This window comes from Poecilia reticulata, chromosome 10, assembly GCF_904066995.2.
Source record: "Poecilia reticulata chromosome 10, P_reticulata-male-v2, whole genome shotgun sequence".
Taxonomy (NCBI): Eukaryota; Metazoa; Chordata; class Actinopteri; order Cyprinodontiformes; family Poeciliidae; genus Poecilia; species Poecilia reticulata.
Window position 1 is genome coordinate 32,539,274 of NC_088839.1, and position 7,500 is coordinate 32,546,773.

Here is a 7,500-nt window from a genome sequence, read left to right on the forward strand (position 1 = left end):
CACAGAAAAACCAGTTAAAAACACAGAAACCAGTTAAAAACACAGAAACCAGTTAAAAACAGAAAACCAGTTAAAAAACACAGAACCAGTTAAAAACAAGAACCAGTTAAAAACACAGAAACCAGTTAAAAACAAGAAACCAGTTAAAACACAGAAACCAGTTAAAAACACAGAAACCAGTTAAAAACACAGAAACCAGTTAAAAACACAGAAACCAGTTAAAAACACAGAAACCAGTTAAAAAACAGAGAAACCAGTTAAAAACAGAAACCAGTTAAAAACACAGAAACCAGTTAAAAACAGAGAAACCAGTTAAAAACAGAGAACCAGTTAAAAACACAGAAACCAGTTAAAAACAAGAAACCAGTTAAAAACACAGAAACCAGTTAAAAACACAGAAACCAGTTAAAAACACAGAAACCAGTTAAAAACACAGAAACCAGTTAAAAACACAGAAACCAGTTAAAAACACAGAAAACAGTTAAAAAACAGAAAACCAGTTAAAAACACAGAAACCAGTTAAAAACACAGAAACCAGTTAAAAACACAGAAACCAGTTAAAAACAGAGAAACCAGTTAAAAACACAGAAACCAGTTAAAAACACAGAAACCAGTTAAAAACACAGAAACCAGTTAAAAACACAGAAACAGCTAAAAACAAAGAAACCAGTTAAAAACAGAAACCAGTTAAAAACACAGAAACCAGTTAAAACACAGAAACCAGTTATAAACACAGAAACCAGTTAAAAACAGAGAAACCAGTTAAAAACACAGAAACCAGTTAAAAACAGAGAAACCAGTTAAAAACACAGAAACCAGTTAAAAACACAGAAATCAGCTAAAAACACAGAAACCAGTTAAAAACACAGAAACCAGTTAAAAACACAGAAACCAGTTAAAAACACAGAAACCAGTTAAAAACACAGAAACCAGTTAAAAACACAGAAACCAGTTAAAAACACAGAAACCAGTTAAAAACACAGAAACCAGTTAAAAACACAGAAACCAGTTAAAAACACAGAAACCAGTTAAAAACACAGAAACCAGTTAAAAACACAGAAACCAATTAAAAACAAAGAAACCAGTTAAATACACAGAAACCAGGTAAAAACACAGATACCAGTGAACAACAGAGAAACCAGTTAAAAACACAGAAACCAGTTAAAAACACAGAAACCAGTTAAAAACACAGAAACCAGTTAAAACACAGAAACCAGTTAAAACACAGAAACCAGTTAAAAACACAGAAACCAGTTAAAAACACAGAAACCAGTTAAAAACACAGAAACCAGTTAAAAACACAGAAACCAGTTAAAACAGAGAAACCAGTTAAAAACACAGAAACCAGTTAAAAACACAGAAACCAGTTAAAAACAAGAAACCAGTTAAAACAGAAACCAGTTAAAAACAGAGAACCAGTTAAAAACACAGAACCAGTTAAAAACACAGAAACCAGTTAAAAACAGAGAAACCAATTAAAAACACAGAAACCAGTTAAAAACACAGAACCAGTTAAACAAGAACCAGTTAAAACAAGAAACCATTAAAAAAACACAGAAACCAGTTAAAAAACCAGAAAACCAGTTAAAACACAGAAACCAGTTAAAAACACAGAAACCAGTTAAAAACACAGAAAACCAGTTAAAAACACAGAAACCAGTTAAAAACACAGAAACCAGTTAAAAACACAGAAACCAGTTAAAACACAGAAACCAGTTAAAAACACAGAAACCAGTTAAAACACAGAAACCAGTTAAAACACAGAAACCAGTTAAAAACACAGAAACCAGTTAAAACACAGAAACCAGTTAAAAACACAGAAACCAGTTAAAAACACAGAAACCAGTTAAAAACAAGAAACCAGTTAAAAACACAGAAACCAGTTAAAAACACAGAAACAGTTAAAAACACAGAAACCAGTTAAAAACACAGAAACCAGTTAAAAACACAGAAACCAGTTAAAAACAGAAAACCAGTTAAAACACAGAAACAGTTAAAAACACCAGAAACCCAGTTAAAACACAGAAACCAGTTAAAACACAGAACCAGTTAAAAAACACAGAAACCAGTTAAAAACAGAGAAACCAGTTAAAAACACAGAAACCAGTTAAAAAAACAACACAGAAACAGTTAAAAACACAGAAACCAGTTAAAAACACAGAAACCAGTTAAAAACACAGAAACCAGTTAAAAACAGAGAAACCAGTTAAAAACACAGAAACCAGTTAAAAACACAGAAACCAGTTAAAACACAGAAACCAGTTAAAAACACAGAAAACCAGTTAAAAAAAGAAACCAGTTAAAAACACAGAAACCAGTTAAAACACAGAAACCAGTTAAAAACAGAGAAACCAGTTAAAAACACAGAACCAGTTAAAAACACAGAAACCAGTTAAAAACAGAAGAAACCATTAAAAACACAGAAACCAGTTAAAAACACAGAAAAAAAAAAAAAACCAGTTAAAAACACAGAAACCATTAAAAAAAAAAAAAAAACACAGAAACCAGTTAAAAACAGAGAAACCAGTTAAAAACACAGAAACCAGTTAAAAACACAGAAACCAGTTAAAAACACAGAAACCAGTTAAAAACACAGAAACCAGTTAAAAACACAGAAACCAGTTAAAAACACAGAAACCAGTTAAAAACACAGAAACCAGTTAAAAACACAGAAACCAGTTAAAAACAGAACCAGTTAAAAACAAGAAACCAGTTAAAACACAGAAACCAGTTAAAACACAGAAACAGTTAAAAACACAGAAACCAGTTAAAAACAGAGAAACCAGTTAAAAACACAGAAACCAGTTAAAAACACAGAAACCAGTTAAAAACACAGAAACCAGTTAAAAACAGAGAAACCAGTTAAAAACACAGAAACCAGTTAAAAACAGAGAAACCAGTTAAAAACACAGAAACCAGTTAAAAACACAGAAACCAGTTAAAAACACAGAAACCAGTTAAAAACAGAGAAACCAGTTAAAAACACAGAAACCAGTTAAAAACACAGAAACCAGTTAAAAACAGAGAAACCAGTTAAAAACACAGAAACCAGTTAAAAACACAGAAACCAGTTAAAAACAGAGAAACCAGTTAAAAACAGAGAAACCAGTTAAAAACACAGAAACCAGTTAAAAACACAGAAACCAGTTAAAAACACAGAAACCAGTTAAAAACACAGAAACCAGTTAAAAACACAGAAACCAGTTAAAAACACAGAAACCAGTTAAAAACACAGAAACCAGTTAAAAACACAGAAACCAGTTAAAAACACAGAAACCAGTTAAAAACAGAGAAACCAGTTAAAAACACAGAAACCAGTTAAAAACAGAGAAACCAGTTAAAAACACAGAAACCAGTTAAAAACAGAGAAACCAGTTAAAAACACAGAAACCAGTTAAAAACACAGAAACCAGTTAAAAACACAGAAACCAGATAAAAACACAGAAACCAGATAAAAACACAGAAACCAGTTAAAAACACAGAAACCAGTTAAAAACAGAGAAACCAGTTAAAAACACAGAAACCAGTTAAAAACACAGAAAACCAGTTAAAAACACAGAAACCAGTTAAAAACACAGAAACCAGTTAAAAACAGAGAAACCAGTTAAAAACACAGAAACCAGTTAAAAACAGAGAAACCAGTTAAAAACACAGAAACCAGTTAAAAACACAGAAACCAGTTAAAAACACAGAAACCAGTTAAAAACAGAGAAACCAGTTAAAAACACAGAAACCAGTTAAAAACACAGAAACCAGTTAAAAACACAGAAACCAGTTAAAAACAGAGAAACCAGTTAAAAACAGAGAAACCAGTTAAAAACACAGAAACCAGTTAAAAACACAGAAACCAGTTAAAAACACAGAAACCAGTTAAAAACAGAGAAACCAGTTAAAAACAGAGAAACCAGTTAAAAACACAGAAACCAGTTAAAAACAGAGAAACCAGTTAAAAACACAGAAACCAGTTAAAAACACAGAAACCAGTTAAAAACACAGAAACCAGTTAAAAACAGAGAAACCAGTTAAAAACAGAGAAACCAGTTAAAAACACAGAAACCAGTTAAAAACACAGAAACCAGTTAAAAACACAGAAACCAGTTAAAAACACAGAAACCAGTTAAAAACAGAGAAACCAGTTAAAAACACAGAAACCAGTTAAAAACAGAGAAACCAGTTAAAAACACAGAAACCAGTTAAAAACACAGAAACCAGTTAAAAACACAGAAACCAGTTAAAAACACAGAAACCAGTTAAAAACAGAGAAACCAGTTAAAAACACAGAAACCAGTTAAAAACAGAGAAACCAGTTAAAAACACAGAAACCAGTTAAAAACACAGAAACCAGTTAAAAACAGAGAAACCAGTTAAAAACACAGAAACCAGTTAAAAACACAGAAACCAGTTAAAAACACAGAAACCAGTTAAAAACACAGAAACCAGTTAAAAACACAGAAACCAGTTAAAAACACAGAAACCAGTTAAAAACACAGAAACCAGTTAAAAACACAGAAACCAGTTAAAAACACAGAAACCAGTTAAAAACACAGAAACCAGTTAAAAACACAGAAACCAGTTAAAAACAGAGAAACCAGTTAAAAACACAGAAACCAGTTAAAAACACAGAAACCAGTTAAAAACACAGAAACCAGTTAAAAACAGAGAAACCAGTTAAAAACAGAGAAACCAGTTAAAAACACAGAAACCAGTTAAAAACACAGAAACCAGTTAAAAACACAGAAACCAGTTAAAAACACAGAAACCAGTTAAAAACAGAGAAACCAGTTAAAAACAGAGAAACCAGTTAAAAAACACAGAAACCAGTTAAAAACACAGAAACCAGATAAAACAAGAAACCAGTTAAAAACACAGAAACCAGTTAAAAACAAAAAAAAAAACAAAAAAAAAACACAGAAACCAGTTAAAAACAGAGAAACCAGTTAAAAACACAGAAACCAGTTAAAAACACAGAAACCAGTTAAAAACACAGAAACCAGTTAAAAACACAGAAACCAGTTAAAAACACAGAAACCAGTTAAAAACACAGAAACCAGTTAAAAACACAGAAACCAGTTATAAACACAGAAACCAGTTAAAAACACAGAAACCAGTGCCACGGCCTGCCTACATGCTGCGGACAGGCGGTGAAAATGTCGCATGAGATGTAAAAGTGACGTTTGATCGTCTGTGAAGTTGGAGGATCAGCAGATGGACGTTTTTCCAGTGGAAGCCATAAACTCTGCTGCCCCCTGCTGGCAGGTTCCAGTCACACCGAGACACAGCCAACATGGCCGCCAGATGGCGCCACTGAGAACCAAACAAAAACCCAGAGGACATTTTAATATTTTTAATTCATCTGGATGTTTACAAGTCGCTACAGCTGCAGGAAAATTAAACCTAAAATAACATCCACTCTGGTCCTGTCAGTCATAAATTATTCTGGATCATAAATTGTCCCAGAAATTATTGCAATAAACAATAATGTTGTTGTTTTGAGACCATATTCCAGCAATATAATGATAAAGGCAATATAATGCATAAACATTGTTTTCACAGATCAATAAACTGGAAGTGGAACATTTTTAAACATCAATAATAAATAAACAAAACAACAGAAACATAAATAAAGTAAATTATTTTGTCTCTGTAGGCAAAATTATCCTTCAAAACATGTTTAGTTGAGACCAAAACACCAGACTGACGACTTTTAGCATGCAGTTTTTGGAAAACAGAGAAAAACGATAAATTGAACTTGTTTAAATTGATCATTAATTGACTTATTGGACTAATTGAGCCACCTCCTCCTGCAGGAAGTGATGTTTAACTGTCAGTGATGGAAATAAATTCATTTTGAAGCAAAACTTTTCTCCGTATAATGATTCTAGTTTAATGTCTCGTTACAGCAAGAAAGCTTCTTTTTAAAACATGAACATGTTGTAATGAGATGCAAACCTCGTTAAAATGACAAAGTTTCTCGTTATAATGAGACGAGTTTTAAATCTCATTATTATGAGAAATATTCTGGTTTTAACAAGATATAAAATAGGTTAATCTGACACGTTATAACTTCTTAAAAGGTATAAAGAGTTCATGTTCTCACCTGTTTCTAATAAAATCTGTGCTGCTGTTTTACTGTTACAACCTTTCTTATTTAAAATAGAATTTATTTTGGTTATTAATCTCGTTGCGATGAGCTTTTTTTAATCTAAAATGATCAAAAGTTTTCTGTTTTAACGAGATTCTGCTCCTGAATTTATTCCTAAACTCTGACAGTTGATCATTGTTTGATAGTAAAATCATAAGTAGCTCGATTATTGATGTCAGCTCCAGGTCGGGATTTTAACTCTGCTCAATAATTCATGTTGATTTTCTGCTCTACTGTAGTTTCCAGGGAGTTTGTGGTTCTTTTCCTGCCTCTTCATCCTGAGTTTCACAGCAGCAGGATGTTTGTTGGTAATAAGTTTATCCAAAGAGCCGGTTTGTATTCGTGACAGCAGGAAGTTAAAGCTGCAGCTCTTGATGCTCAATTCTGATTTTTTTCTGAAATGCAATCAGACTCCAAGAATGTTTACGTTCTTATGTACAAAAAAGTATTGCGAGAAAAGGCATAAAAGTAAAATTCCCCCCACATCCTTGTAAATAAATAAATGTGTTCTTCTGCAAAAAAATAAATAAAAGTAACAGGAAGAAACCCGTAAAAACTCCATTAAAAAGATGTAATCAGTGCGGAGCTGGATTATCTTCTGTCACACAGTTAAAGAATTCGACCGCTCGGAGCCACCCTCCAGGATTATTTCGGTGTTTGCTACCTGCCGCGCCGCCGTCGTTCAGTGCCGCTCTATTAGCATGAGATGGGAGCCACCGGTGAAAAATGAGCCTCAGCGGGCTCCGGAAAGCCACGGGAGGAATGAAAGGCAGAGAAACGAGCGCGAGTCTCTGGGCGCTTGGCTCGCGGCGCTCAGCTTGGCATGCTGAGCGGCGACTCCAAAGCACAAACACACACGCCTCCAAATGTCCCTGCTCCTCCTGATTGCTCCTGGTTTTCTCCGATTCCTCCTCGTTTTGAAGCCTTCACGTCCCCCTCCTTTCTTCTTGTCACTCAGAGTTTCTGCAGATAAAACAAGCCTCGGTGAGGAGTGAAAGCGCCAGGCAGCAGCCGCATCTCTGACTTTGAGAGTCGGCTCCTTTATCCTGCGGTCATTTAGCATTCAGGCTCTGCCCTGCAGTCTGTGTCGGACTCAATAAACCACACGCAGGCCGACTGTCTCCGTCATTACCGCCGATTAGACGCCTGCAGACACGCCGCTGCATTCACTGAGCTCATGTCACATTTTAGCTGGCAGCTCCATAATGCAGCTGGAAGACGAGGCGCTTTTCACTGTGGGAATGTTGAGGAATATTTAGAAATCTGGGGCAATAACATGTCAAGTGGTCGTGAAGTGGAACCATTCAAACGGCTTCAATGGCTTTCAAATGGTGTTTTCAGCTCCTGTGTGAAATCTG

General features: G+C 34.3%; 1 protein-coding gene across 1 annotated transcript in view; it reads left to right on the top strand.

Annotated features, from left to right (window-relative positions):
- cxcl14 (chemokine (C-X-C motif) ligand 14) overlaps nucleotides 1-7,500 on the top strand; it is a 24,621-nt gene that overhangs the window by 12,941 nt on the left and 4,180 nt on the right. The gene's annotated exons all lie outside the window — the stretch shown is intronic.